General features: G+C 42.0%; 1 protein-coding gene across 7 annotated transcripts in view; it reads right to left on the bottom strand.

The window, feature by feature from the left end:
- The window catches only part of EVI5 (ecotropic viral integration site 5), a 208,068-nt gene extending 194,614 nt beyond the window's left edge, over positions 1–13,454 (bottom strand). For 5 of the 7 annotated variants that reach the window (XM_030868666.3, XM_030868669.3, XM_060302758.2 and 2 more), the window contains exon 1: positions 13,100–13,454. The gene's annotated coding sequence lies outside the window, so the exon portion shown is untranslated. The remainder of the gene's footprint in view (positions 1–13,099) is intronic. The other 2 variants (XM_030868665.3, XM_030868670.3) reach the window with 1 other exon arrangement.
- Between the last annotated feature and the right edge of the window lie 2,400 nt (positions 13,455–15,854).

Raw genomic sequence — 15,854 nt, 5'->3', positions numbered from 1 at the left:
AGAGGCCACAACAGTGAGAGGCCCGCGTACTGCAAAAACAAAAACAAAAACAAACAAACAAACAAAATGAACTGCCACAGTTCTGAAAAATCCTAAAATGTCAATAGGAATCTTCAACATAATTCTCCAAATAGGTAAATAATGCACAGATCATGGCAAGGCCTTAAAAACTGTATTTTAAATTGTCATTTTAATTAATTTAATTACACTGATACTGGTGAAAGAAGAGTGATGAAATTAAGAGGTGGAAAATGTATGTTAATTGGAATTGGATAGAAGGACACATGAAAACTCAGGAAATCCTGGCAGAAATATAGTATCAATGAAATAATAATTTTTTGAAAGGTCCTCAGCATCTCAGCAAGGTAAAGTACCATGTTCTTTTGACAGGGTGCGTAAGGCCTTCACAAGTTATTTAAATTTTTTAAACCTTGTTTCCTTGTCAGGAACTTAATAAAAGGTTGGAGTGAATGGTACCTCTAATGTTTTCCTGTTGTGACACTGTAGAGTCAAGAGAAAATTGATAAACTCATATAAGCAGATTTTTATACAATGATTAGTTTCAATAATAACGGGGGGGGAGGAGTCCGCAAAACGTTGCACTAGAAAACTAAGGTCTCATTCCCTGAACCTCATATACTCATATACTATGAGGCTACAGCAATAATCAGAAACCAACAAAATGAGAGTACATTAGCAAGACTAAATTAACACAGGTACACAATAACTTTGGACTTTAACAAAATGCCAAAGAAGCATTTAGGACTACAAGAGTTTGTGTGTTTTTTTTTAATCTGATAATATTAAAGAAAACGAAAATGTTATAAACTTAACTACTGCCCATATCCACACCTCTCTAGTCTCACCTGCCACAGGTAAGTGGGTCTGAAGTCAGAAGACAGGCCTCACGCTCTGTGAATTATCCTGGAACTCAGGTGGTCTCTCTCTTCTTCCCAGTTTCTGCTCTCAACTTTTAAACAGGCTGCTCTGCCATATTTAGCGCTCTCGCTGGACCTTACATCCCACTAAGTACCCCCTGTCTCACAGTATCGTCCCTCCCCCATAGCTAAGCAACTGGACAGATAGCTTTAGCTTTCATTCTTCCCTTCTTCACCTCCCACTTTTTCACTGCAGTGTGGCTTCTACCATACCATTTTACTAAAACCACACTTACCAAGGTCACTCACCAACAGCCTCTTTGTGCTAAATCCAGTAAATGCTTCATAGTCCTTATCTTACTTACAGACCTCTCTGTAACATGTGACCCATACAGTACTTTTCCTGTTATTTATTTTTTATTTTTCTGATTAGCAAATACATGTTAAGAATTGAAATACCACAGAAAAAAATGGAAAAGTTTGAGTACTCTGTAATCCCACTCTCAAAGACAGCCACTGTTAGCTGTACAGTATATATTAAGATTTCTATACATATGGTAATATACAAGTATATGTATTTAAGTTCACAAAAATTAGATCATAGTTGGGGACTTTCCTGGTGGTCCAGCAGTTAAGACTCCATGCTTCCACAGCAGGGGGCACAGGTTCAATCCCCGGTCAGGGAATTAAGATCCCGCATGCCCTGCCTGGTGCAGCCAAAAAAAATCAGATCATACTATACATTTTTGAGAATTTAATTTAATGTACTTTGATCTTCTGTCCTTGTTAGTATTATGTGGTAGACTAATTAACGGCCTCCTAAAGAGCACATCATAAAACACAGAATCTGTGAATGTTACCTTAAATTGTAAAAGGGACTTGGCAGAGGTGATTAAGGGAAGGATTTTGTGATGAGGAGATTATCCCGAACTATCTGGTTTGGGCCCATCGGAAGATGCTATGTAGTTGACTTTGAAAATGGAGGAAGGGATCAAGGAATGCAATGCAAGGAATACAAGGAATGCAACTGGAAAAGGCAAGGAAATAGATTCTACCCCAGGAACCAGCTGGGTCAATACCTTGACTTTAGCCCAGTGAAACATTTGAGACTTCTGGCCTGCATAACTGTAAGAGACTATATTTTTGTTTTAAGCCACTAAGTTTGTACTAATTTGTTACAGCAGCAATAGAAAACTATATAATACTCTGTGTATGTGTGTGTGATACCTTTCCACATTTGTCTGTTTCTCTAGAAGTTATTCCACAAAGTGTAACTATTGGGTCAAATAATAAAAAAAAGTTAACCTCCAGAAAGGCTACACTTATTTTTTACTCACATTAACAACATTCAAGCCCCTCCCTCCTTTTTCGAAGTTCTGTTCTTTCAGTTTGTTAAATCACTTCCCTGGTTTCCCTTCTGTGGTGGCTACTCACTCCTTCTGCTCCTTTGCAGACTTCTCGTCATCAGCTCATTTCTTATATGTCAATGGTCCCCAAAATTCCAATTCCATCCTGGGCCTTCTCCTCACTATACACAGTTATTTAATCTACTTCCTTTTATTACTACTTACAAACATAACAGATTTACTTCTCCCTCTTCCCTCTAAAATCTACTCCTCCACTGTATTCTCTCTGTTAATGACTGACACACCAATATCCAACAGCCTATGGCAGATGCATGGGGATCACCTGACCCCTGCCCTATCCTCACCCCACATACCACAGGCTCCAGAATCTGTAAGTCTCTCCCTCCCTATCAATTCCTTAGAACAAGAATACATCAATTTTCAATTGTATTACTTAACTGTGTGTGTTCCCTATCTCAAGTCTCATACCCCACTGTACCAGCACAGTCTTTCGGAAACTCAGTTCTGATTTGTCACTCAAGCAGACCTTTCACAGACTGCTGGTTGCAATGTAACATGATATATTCCCTTGGGAAAACTGTTTGGCAATGTCTTCTAAAGTTAAACATACATCCGCTCTATGAACCAGTAAGTCCACCACTAGTTATTTATCCAAGAGAAACAAAAATGTATGTCTATAAGAAGACTAATAGCTATGTGTTCATAACAGCTTTCATAATAGCCTAATGGGAAAAGGGATAAACAAACTGTTATTGTCATACAATGTTATTACTATACACCAGTTAAAAAGAACTACTGAAAGGAGCATTAACATGGATGAATTTCAAAACATTATGTTGAACAAAAGAAGCCAGCCAGAAAAGAATACACACTAATTCTATTCTATTAGGTGAAGTTCAAGAACATGAAAAACGAATCTGTGGTAAAAGACAGCAGAACAGGAACTGACTAAAGGAACCATGTGGGATTACTGGGGAGGGAGAGATTAACACAGGAGTACACATTCGACAAAATTCATTCAATTGTAGAGTTAAGTTCATTTCACTATACGTAATCTTTACCTCAAAATTTTTTAAAGCAAATATTAAAATTTAAAACTTTTACTTCACTCAGCATTTTTCCATACTAATTATTTAAAAAGCCTCACACCTGTCAGAATGGCCATCACCAAAAAGTCTACAAATAACATGCTGGAGAGGGTGTGGAGAAAAGAGAACACTCCTATACTGTTGGTGGGAATGTAAATTGGTACAGCCACTATGGAGAACAGTATGGAGGTTCCTTAAAAAACTGAAATAGAATTATCATATGAGGGACTTCCGTGGTGGCACAGTGGTTAAGACTCCATGCTCCCTATGCAGAGGGCCCAGGTTCCATCCCTGGTCAGGGAACTAAATCCCATATGTATGCCACAAATAAGAGTTTGCATGCCACAACTAAGGAGCTGGCAAGCCACAACTAAGGAGCCAGCGAGCTGCAACTAAGACCCGGCACAACCAAATGAATAAATAAAAATTTAATTTAAAAAAAAATTACCATATGATCCAGCAATCCCACTTCTGGGCATATATTCAGACAAGACGAAAACTCTAATTTGAAAAGATACATGCACCCCAATGTTCACAGCAGCACTATTTACAATAACCAAGATATGGAAGCAAACTAAATGTCCATCGACAAATGGATGGATAAAGATGTGGTATACACACATACAAAGGAATATTAGCCATAAAAAAGAATAAAATAACTTGCAGCAACATGGATGGACCTAGAGATAATCATAATAAGTGAAGTAAAATCAGACAAGGAAAGACAAATATCATATAATATCACTTACATGTGGAATCAAAAAAATGATACAAATGAACTTATTTACAAAACAGAAACAGACTTACAGACATAGAGGAAAGTGGGGGGAGTGATAAATAGGAGTTTGGGATTAACAGATACACACTACTGTATATAAAACAGATAAACAATAAAGACCTACTGTAGAGCACAGGGGACTATATTCAATATCTTGTAATAACCTATAAAGAAAAAGAATAGATTCAGCATAACTGAATCACTTCGCTGTACACCTGAAACTGACACATTGAAAATCAATTATACTTCAATTTAAACAAACAAAAAAAAAACCTCAAGATTTAAGACAAATTAATCACTTAATTACCCTGGTCTGCAGTAGTCCCTGGTGGTCCAGTGGTTAGGACTCAGTGCTTTCACTGCCGGAGCCAGGTTCAATCCCTGGTCAGGGAACTTAGATCCCACAAGCTGCACAGCATGGCCAGAAAAAAAAAAAACTAAAGAAACAAGACTATACCAACTGTGTGTTCCCCTGGTTTATAAATTTTGTGAAAGCAAAGATTTTTGTCTATGTAGTATTGATCACCGTTGTCTTCCCAGTACCTATCATTATGCTTGACACATAGGAGATGCTATATATGTGTTACCTTTGGTGGTTCTTACTGACTTACTGACAATGTTCATAACTTCATTAAATTTCTAGATCATTTACTGACTCAGTTTTCTGATCTCGTGTGTTAAATGCTTGACAACATTTATAACCTTGTTCATCCAGCAGCAGAAAAGAAGCTTCTCCACATTTTCAAAAACGCAGCCAAGTTGAGTCTTTGTGCTCCTCTCTTACATGTATTTTAAATTAAATGTTTAAAGGCATTACACTTTTCATGAGATTATTCCCTAAGATTCGTTCTCAATTTACTTCAAGGTCTACCTCCTCACCAGCAAATTCTGGCTCAGTCTTCTAAACTATCCTGATTCTGGTATACTTGAAGATATTAAATTTTTCTTCTTTCTCTCATGTACCTCATTCAAATATCATATTATACAGTGGTTCATTCAAGTGAAACTTTTATCCAGTATCTTTTTTTCTAATATTTATTTATTTATTTGGCTGCGTCGGGTCTTAGCTGCAGCACGCAGGATCTTCATTGCCATGTGCGGGATCTTTAGTTGTGGCATGTGGGATCTAGTTTCCTGACCAGGGATCAAACCCAGGCCCCTGCACTGGGAGCATAGAGTCTTAACCTCTGGACCACCAGGGAAGTTCCTATCCAGTATCTGTTAACATTGTTCTAACAAACTTACTAGCATAATTTATGAGAATGTTGGATTCATTTTTAACATAGCAAAAGATCTGTATCAAGCCAAATACAGCAACTAATCATTTGAATACCAATTCAAAGGTAAGACAAAATCCCCATCTTCACTTCCCTATCAGTGCTTACACTTTCTTATGAAAAACAAAAAGAGCAATGATCCATAATAAAACCATTCTGCTCCTCTCTCTATCAATGTTCCTTCCAAGAACACAGGAGCTAGCAGTTCCTTAAGGAGAGAGCCCTAATCATGAACCCAAAAGACAATGAATAGCAAAACCAACAATGAAGACCCAGATAATAGCCAGTTTAACCAGCTTTAGGGAACATTTTTCAAAGTACAATTGTGAGCAGTTGGATTAGTACAAAGAACAATTAACAAGCACTAAACCCACATTGTCTGGCCACTTAAACAATAAACTGCCAACAGCACAGGCAGGGAATGCTCTCATGAAGTACAGAGACAGTAATAAACATCTGGGAATGGCAACAAATAAACACGCCAGGCAACTTACAATTATGAGAAATTGGATGACCCTTTCTGAGCAAACATATGAGGCCACAGTCAACAGCTTCTAGCCACAAAACACACATTAATTAACCTACATGTTTCCAATGAGGAAGGACTATCATACCGCCAAAACAGATAGTAATAATTGCCAATGTTATCTTTAATTGATAGCTTGAATTTTATATGCAAACATATAAAACTGTGCAGTGATAAGCAGACTTTTATATTTTATGTAACTTGTCCAAAATTAATTTGAAGAGAAACGAAGGGCTAAATAAGGGCATTACAGAAAATAACAAAAAAACCCACCACTATCTAGCATAAATCTCAAATGTAAAAGGATACTGTAACACAGAAAAGGATGGACACAATATAAAGTTAAACACATAAAATTTTATAAATTTAGCCTAAGAAAAAACAAATTATATTGAGAATAATATTTTCATTTCATCATGAACTTTATGATAAAAAACTCTTATCTCAAAGAGCATTTGGAAACATACTTAGTGTTTTAAAGAAAAAAGGAGTGCAAAGCATAACAAAGTTATCAGAGGAGCTTAACAGAGAGGCTTTAATGGGTGGTTCTAATTAATTTACCAGTTTACGTTAACTATAAGATTTCTACAACTTTAGCAATACTTTTCAATTTTTTCTGGAATATAATCTTTTTCTCAAAACAAAAAATACTGGGCAGCAGAATGGTCAGTCTCCCAGCAGTGTCTGGGTAGGGTCAGCATGAGGCCGTGGGCTCCAGGGACAGCGGAGGCGGCTGCTGCCGGCTGGGCTGGGGACCTGGGACTTGAGAGTCCACACCACCCACGCAGTGGGCACCTCGGGGTGAAGCTGAGGCTCACGGAGGCTCCACTGAGCACCTGGGGCCGCCGCCACACACAGACCTTGTTCCTGGTGCGCCTCACTTCCCAGCTGCTCAGGGCTGTTCCCGGGTAGGTTGCAGTGGGTCCTGGCCTGTCTCAGGGGTGCTGGGCAGGCATGCCTGCAGGCCTCGCTACAGCACGCAACCAACAGGCCCAAGTGGTGCTGCCTCCCTCCCTGGCAGACGGGTCCATCTGGAGCTTGAGGAGATGCTGCTGTGCAGGAATATATCCATCAGCCCCCTGGAGAGCTGGCTGACCTGGAGAGCTGGCTGACCTTGAGAGCTGGCTACCTCCTGCCCAGACTGGATGCTGGGGTCCCAGGGACTGTGTCTCCAGCCCAACTCTGAGTGTCCGCCCAGCCAGGTGGGGGAATGGGTCGAGCAGTGGGGTAAGGAGGTCTGGGATGCACCCCAGATGCAGTGCAAAAACACACTCAAGATCTGCCAGTACAAGATGAATCATCGCAAGTACCGCAAGCTGGTCAAGAGGACCCAGTACCTACTGCGGAAAGTCAAGGAAGGACGCCTGAAACGGCAGCAAATCAAGTTCAAGAGAGACCTGAAGCCCATCTGGTGGAAGGCGGGCCTGAAGGAAACCCCCACAGGCTGGCAGACCCCCAAGATCTACCTGAGGGGCAAATGCATCTCCTATCTCTCTCCTGTACCCCTATTACTGCTGATGACCCGTTGTAATAAGTATTCAGAGAACTCAGCTAAAAACAAAAAACAAAAAAAATTCTAAGTATTACCTCCCACCCATGACAGTAGCTGGATTTAAGAATTATTGATTAAAATAACAAAACCACCACGACTTTTTGATAATTCCTGTATGTTACAAATATGCAAGATCTATTATTTGTTCTTTCAATATTAAATGTTTAACGCACATACTGATTTCCAGACCCACTGCAGAGATCCACAGCCCACTCTGTTGCTCCAGTCATTTCTCTCTTTATAGCAAGTTTCCCACTACAGAAAGTATCAAATAGCTCACTAAGCTGGCTTATCTTTAAAATCATTTCCAATCCTGAGATTATAAGATTCTGGGACAATGTAAACTTCTCAAAAGAATTTAGAGGTTTCTAGAGAAATTACAGTTTGATCCAACATTTAAGTGCTCTCCCTCCTAACATTCTATGTAGATAACAGTAAAGAAATTTTAACAGCTACAACCCCACAGGGAGGAGAAAACAGTGGTGGGCAGATGGCAGCACATTTTTGTATGATGAATGGAAAGCAGATGAGGGACTTGCACGTTAAGACTGCAGACTGAACCCACACATCTAATTTTGCTCTCTCACGAAACCCTACTAAAACAAGATAAAGACAATGTTGCTGTTGTTTTGTTCTGTTTTTAGGACACAAACCATAAGCATTGAGAGAATAGAAGAAACAACAGCAACAAAATTTTGGAAGCTGGAAAGATGGATGAGTGATAACTGATTTGGTCAAAGACAAATTATAAGACAGCAGTGCTGACAACTAAGAACAAACCCACTTTGCGCTACAGAATCCTCAAAGGGTTCAGGAACTGCCAGAACACAGAGGGGGAAGGGAGACTAAAGAAAGAAAGGATCAGGTGAAAGCTGTTTGAACAGTTAGAAACCTAGAGCCCATGCCTCTCCCGAGTTGCTGAGTGACCCAACCTCAATGAGGCAGCAGGTTAGAGATTTATTCTCTAAAAAGAGTAAATCACACATGGTGGAGGATGAAGGTATCCTAACATAAAGAGGCAAATTGTATGTCCCTTCATATTAAATGCTCTATGGCTCATTACCCAGCCCTCTTTTCCTGAGTTCCCAGACCACCGGCAACTAGACCTCTGGCCTCCAAGCAGAAAACTGGGATACTCTCTGGGAAATCTGACCAGGCCAAATGGAAAGACAGACACTGGAGAGAGCCTCAAACAGCCCACCCAAACCAATGATTTCAATCCTGACCACACACTGGAATCACCTGGGCAACTTTAGAAAATACTGGTGCTAATCTATGCAGACAGAAATCAGAATAGTGGTTGCCCCTGGGCAAGGAGTGGGGAAGATAGAAGGGATATGAAGGAATTTTCTAGGGGTTTCACAATGCTCGGTACCTTGTGTTCATTACACAGGTGTACACACAGCAAAATCATCAAACTATACACTTAAAATCTATATATTTTACTGTGTGCAATCACACTTAAATTTTTAAAAAGTACTGCTACCTGACGTATTTGGTCCCTCAGTCACAAGCAAACAACCAAGGAGGATTATCAGACCTCTGAAGAGGGCCTCTACTGCTGAGACTATACCAAACAGAAAAAAAGTAACTTGGAGGAAACAAGCTATGCAAGGAAAAAGAAAGCTTAAAGAAACTGCCTTTAACAATCTCGGGTAGGTAAGAGAGATATGGCATCTATGAAACAAGAAAAGAGACTTTTTCTTGTTTCATAGATGCCGTAAGTAACTGAGGAATAAGTAACTGAGTAGAGGATGGGAAGCTAAACCTACAGGCCTGCACAAGGGAATATGGTCAACGGGCTGATGTGCCTCGCTCACAGAGCCCCAGAAGGCTCAGCCCTTGAGAGTCTCGAGGGATATCGTCAGTGGGGAAGAAGTATGGGGCTGAAGAGCAGGTCAGTGGTTTAAAGTCTGGTAAAGTCTGTACATGGACCTCCAGTTTCCCTCCTCCACTATTCACATCCTCTCATAAATTTATTCTCTGGAAACAGCGACTTGGAGAGACTCCAGACTCAAGAAGAGTGGAGCGAGGCTCACGGCTGAAAGCCAAGGAATAACGCAGAAGTATGCGCGGTAATAGCAGCCCTCACCCACAGCCCAATTCCTCCGTGCAGCTCTCAGAACACCGGGAGCCAGGCACAGTACGTGCCCCACACTTGGATTTAAATGCCCCTTTTGCATGCAGCCAAACCAATTTTCATCACAGCACTTCTCCTAGTGGAGGATAAAGGTCTTCTGAATTTCTACAACTCCTCTTAGACTCTCAACTTCTTAAAGGCAGGGGCAGCATCTTAATCAGCTTCATATCCCCAGAGCCTAACACAGTTACACTCCATGTTAAACACTCTATAAATCTTTAATTGGTCCCAGACACTGGAGATAACATACAAGAGATTTTAAAACCTTGGAAAACTAGAGCATACAAGGTGTAATTTGGACTAGGTCTTGAAGGGACATTAAAGATTTAGGATTTATTGATGAAATGACGTCTGGGATTTGTTTTAAAATAATCCCAGAGCCACTCTCCCCACCCCCCAAAATCAGCTGTATTTCTATATACTGGCCACAAATGTTTTAAAATATCACTTACAATAATATTTAAAAAAACAAATACCTAAGAATAAATAAGAAAAGATGTGGGACTTCCCTGGTGGCACAGTGCTTAAGAATCCACCTGCCAACGCAGGGGACACGGGTTCGAGCCCTGGTCCGGGAAGATCACTCATGCTGCGGAGCAACTAAGCCCGTGCGCACAACTACTGAGCCTGCGCTCTAGAGCCCATGAGCCACAACTACTGAGCCCGCACGCCTAGAGCCTGTGCTCCGCAACAAGAGAAGCCACCTCAATGAGAAGACTGCACACCGCAACGTAGAGTAGCCCCTGCTCACGGCAACTAGTGAAAGCCCATGTGCAGCAATGAAGACCCAACACAGCCAAAAATAAATAATTTTAAAAAAAGATGTGGAAGACTTTTATACAGAAAACTACAAAATATTAGAGAAATTTTAAAAGACATAAATAAGTGGAGAAATATACCATGTTCATAAACTGGAAAACTCAATATTGTTAAGATGTCAATTCTCTATTTCCAAAATTTGTAGCAATGGACAAGATTCTGAAATTTATGTGGAAACTCTAAGAACCAAGAACTGCCCAGACAATCTTAAAGAACAAAATAGGAACAACCATCGGGACTTCCCTGGTGGTCCAGTGGTTAAGAATCCACCTTCCGATGCAGGGGATGCGGGTTCGATCCCTGATGGGGGAACTAAGATCCCACATGGCCACAGGGCAACTAAACCCACGCGCCGCACCTAGAGAGAAGCCCACAGCAAGGAGCCCGCGTGAGGAAACTAACACCCAGCATAGCCAAAAAAAAAAAATATATATATATATATATACGAACAACAGATATCAGAGCTTATTATAAAGTTACATCAGTTGATAGTGATATTGGTGCAAGGATAACAAATAGACCAATGAAACAGAATACTGTCCAGAAACAGATCCACACTTATACAGTCACCTGATTTATGAAAAAGTGTCACACAGTGCAGAAGGGCAACGATGGTATATTCAGTAAATGGTGCTGGGTCAAATAGATACCCATATGGTATAAAGTGAAGCTGGACCCCTACAATCCATCTGGAATTTACTGTAAATTGTACATCTTAAATACGAAAAGTAAAACAAAATAAAACTTCTGTACAGTAACATGGGGAAATATCTCCATATTCTTAGGCTAGGCAAAGATTTCTTAAATAAGGGCACAAAAAGCAGTAATCATAAAGGGAAGGATTAAGTATATTTCATTACAATTAACAATTTCCGGGCTTCCCTGGTGGCGCAGTGGTTGAGAGTCCGCCTGCCGATGCAGGGCCATGGGTTCGTGCCCCGGTCGGGGAAGATCCCACGTGCCGCGGAGCGGCTGGGCCCGTGAGCCATGGCCGCTGAGCCTGTGCGTCTGGAGCCTGTGCTCCGCAACGGGAGAGGCCACAACAGTGAGAGGCCCACGTACCGCAAAAAAAAAAGAAAAAAATAACAATTTCCATTCATCAAAAAAAGGCCATTAAAAGAGTGAAAAGGCAACATACAGAGTGGAAAAAGATTAAGTCCAGAAAGGACTCATGGAAGACAGATGTGTATACACACACACACACACACACACACACACAGAACTCATATCCAGAATAAAGAATTACAGACCAATTAAAAAAAATAATAGTGAGACTTAACAGGCACTTCACAAAAGACGACATATAAATGGCCAACAAAAGATACCCAACCACAATCATCAGAAAAATGTAAATAAGACCACACATATATTACTACACTTTTACCAAAACAGCAAAAATTTTTAAAACTGACAAGCATTAGCAAGGATATGAGGTAAATGGAATACCATTCCCTGATAATTGGTAGAACACTGGGAAAATGTTCAACTGTATCTAATGCTAAAGTTTTATCATTTACATACCTCATAAACCAAGAGTTCCACTCCTAGACATAAACCTCAACCTAGCAATGTTCTGTTTCTTGATCTGTGATAGTATACTTAGTAAAAATTCTTTACCTGCATACTCAAGATTGTGCACTTTTTAAAATATATTACACTACAATAAGTTTTCTAAGATTTCTTTGACACAAATTTCTCAGAGACATTAACACTAGCATTTTAGAATAGAAAAGGAGCTTCTGGTAAACAGCCGAAAGTTTATTAATAAAATTTTTTTAAAAAACAAAACAAAAAAAGCTGCTAACACATTTCAACCCAGAACAAAGGTAAAAACTACGAACAGATAACTTTTCTTGATCTTCACGAAGCACCGGATATCTTTCAGCAATAAAAGGAGTCTGTTATTCTACACTGTAACCCAAAGAAATCTTTGCAAGAAAATGCTACTTTTTGAAATCACCTCTAACAACAACAGATAGGAAAGTGAAGAAACCATTCCAAAAGTTTTGGTTAACTCTTCGGTGAGAGAATGCCAGCTGAGTTGATTTGTGTAGCCCAAAAGACAAAAATGAAGCCACAAAGAAATCACAGCAACTCTAAAGCAAACACCAACACCACAATCCAACCTACCGGAAATGCTGTGGTTAATTTGAGGCTTGCCCCGCTAGTCATAAGGTGATTCAGTGATGGCTACAAACGCTCCCCAAGTGCATCCTTGGGCGTCATCTAGCACACCTGGCTCGCCCATCACCTGCCTGGAGACACGGCTTTGCGCAGAATCCCAGAGGCCAAATAAAGACGCCAACTTTGCAAGAGGCGCGGACGGTCTCGCCCCATCAGGTCACCCAGAAGGAACAGACTCCTGGCCTCGAGGGCGGGGGTGAAGAGTCAGTATTCCCCCACAGAATTTACGAGGAAGCGCTCCCGAAGCTGCCTAGTCCCTCCACCTCCCCGGGACTCCACTGGAAGTCCCGCGGAAGAGTTTCTTCCCCAGCGCCCACGGCAGGAGGGTCGCAGCGACCACAGGGAACTTAGGCCCCGGGGGGCTGGGCGCGCCCGCCCCGCTCGCGCCGCAAGTTTGGTTGGCGGCCCCCACTCGCCGCGCCTCGGCCCGGCTGTGCGCCCCGCGGAACCCGGGCTCGCGGCCCGCCCGGCCTGGCGCGGCGCCCCTCACCTTGGAAACGCTGGGTGGACTCCGCCGTAAACATTAACTTCCCATCCAGCCGGCAGCCGCGCCGCCGCGTCTCAGCGCCTCGGCCTCTCTCCCGGCTCCGCCGTCCGCCGTCCGCGCCCCCTCTTGAGCGCCGCGCTCACTCAGGAGCTCGGGGCCGCCTCAGACGCTGACCCACTCCCCCCGCACCGCCGCGGTTTCAACTACCACCCAACCCCTACTGTGCTCGCCGCCGGCTCCTCCCGGGTCCGGCCCGGCCGCGTCAGGAAGGCTCAAGGCGCAGGCGCGGCAGGGCCTTAAAGAGACCGGGCCGCCCTAGCGCTTAATGGGTTCGAGCAGGTTAGGGGACGGGCGGGCCGGCTGAGAAAACAAGCCTAAGGGATTGGACCGTGGGGAACGGGGGCGGGGAACTCCCGCTTGTTCCTCCGCCTCTCTTTCAAAGTTCCAGCGGTCGGACCCACAAATTGCTGACTTCCCCAGTCTCTGGAACCGCCCCTTGCCTGTAAGAGCTGCACCAGACACTACCCCCGCCCCGAAGCGACCCCGCGCTTAAGGCTGCGGGCCTCGCATTGCTGCACTGCTTATGCGCATGTCGCCAGGTCGCGGCCACGGGATGCAGAGGCGCAACCTTCGAAAGGCCGTCCGTGCTTCCTCGAGAGGTGACCTGGTCACTCCCAAAAACAATAATTAACGTGTAAATGGCACTTGTGATTGCAAATCACTCTACCATCAGTCGTCTCGACACATTGGATTTATGCGGAGTCCGGCAGGGACATGGGCACAAATATGTGAGGTCCAGCCGGGCAGTCATCCAATATCAACGAAGAAATTCTTAGAAGGAAAGTACTTAAGAACAGAAACAACCTACTAATTCCGGTCTAATCCCAGGAAAAACAGGCAAAAAATAACAATAATAATAACAAAGGCAATGTAAATTACTTTCATTATACATTTAGAAGTGACAAAATGATAGTAATTAGCACAAAAAAAATTGCCTAGAAATTAGATAGTCCTGGTTATTACCTAATTTAAATTTATAATCTCCAGAAGGGGTTCCACTGTAATAAGTATTTCAGAAAAAGAAAAATCCTCTATTTTTTTAAAAAACAAGATTAAGAAATACCAGAAAATAGGAAGTAGAGCCATGCTCTCCACCCAGCTAAAAACTTGAAATTGCATCTGAGGCAAAATTTTGCATAACTTCAGATTATGCCATTATTTAAAGTAATTTCAACTAACAGTTTCATTGCAACTGAATCCATCTTGTATAGGAAGCTAAGAGACATTTTGTTAATCTACCTTTCCTTCCTATATTCCATCTATCAGCAAATTCTATAGATTTTACGTCCCAAAATTTCCTTGAATCTGTCCTCTACCATCTCCTGCATCACCACCCTAGTCCAAACTCCCTTTGTCTGGGAGGGCCAGGGGCCTGGGAGGGCTACAAATTTAGTCTCTAATTGGTTTACCCTCATGTCCTCTAGCCCCTCTCTAATCTCTTCTCCACACAAATGGCTGTGTGATCTTTTATCTTCCCAGCATGTACCACTTCAATGGCCTCCCACTTCCTTAGACAAAACCTCTTAACTAACCTGCATGGTCTGGTGGCCTGCCCACCTCTCCACCTCTTCTCACTGCTCAGACCACATTCCATCCTTTCTCTGTTCCAGCCAGACTGGCCTCTTCCAATTCCTCAATTTTCTCCCTCCACAGACCTGCATATGCTTTCCTTTGTGCCTGGAAGGCTCTTCCAATCCTCATCCTTCTAACCACACCTCTAGTCTCTACCTCTGAGAAGCATCTTCACACTTCCCTATCTTGGTCCATTCCTATCACATGACACTGAGACTGTAATTATATGATTATTTTGGTGAATTTTTGTTTCCCCTCCCCCACTGGACTAATTAGATCAATAAGGCCTGGAGCTTGGTTTTCTTTGGTTCATGGTTGTATTTCCATATTTGTTCAATATTTTTTTGTTTCATCAATAAATGAGAATTATAGGATGCCAGAACTTGAACTAGATATGGCTTGAAGGTTACCTAAGTCATAGATAGGTAAAATGTCACAATCTGACATTCGGAATCAGAGTCTAAAAAGAACTCCAGTTATTTTTAAACTGATTTTATATTGTTTTAGCTGGGCTGTCAGAAGATCCTTTGGGTAACCTTTAAAACTGAGTTCTCAAAGTACCTGTGTAAAGCCCTGAATTAATAATGATAGCTATGGGATGGGCCCACATGAATCTAATAATAATTTTTGCTTCAAGGGAGGAAGATTGAATGATTGGGAGTCAGGGCTGGGAAGGAGACTGCCTGCCCTTTTGTATATCTTCTTAACTTAAAGCCATGTGAATGTATTACCTACTTGAAAATAAATAAATGACACGAAAGAGTGCATACTCTATGATTCTATTTATTTGAAATTCTACGAAAAAAAAATTGTAACTGGTTGCCTCTGGCCGGAAATTGGCTGGGAAGGTGTATGAGAGAAATTTCTGGGTCATAAAACCCTCCCGCACTTGAGCTAGGCTGGGACCTGGGACCCTTTACTAAAGTGCTTGCACCTGCACAAATGTTTCCTTGAGCAACAGAATACAAAGAAACTATAAGGGACTAAAAATAACTGTGCACATGTGCAGTTGGGGCAGTTAGGACACAATACAAAAAGGCCACAAACGAACTGCTGTTTCTGAGATGCCAGGAGCAGAAGCAGGGTACTATGCAGGACCCCTGCACATAGCACCACCAAGGGGGTG

This window comes from Globicephala melas, chromosome 1, assembly GCF_963455315.2.
Source record: "Globicephala melas chromosome 1, mGloMel1.2, whole genome shotgun sequence".
Lineage (NCBI taxonomy): Eukaryota > Metazoa > Chordata > Mammalia > Artiodactyla > Delphinidae > Globicephala > Globicephala melas.
The sequence above is the reverse complement of the archived record's forward strand: the minus strand, read 5'-3'. Positions and strand labels throughout refer to the sequence as shown.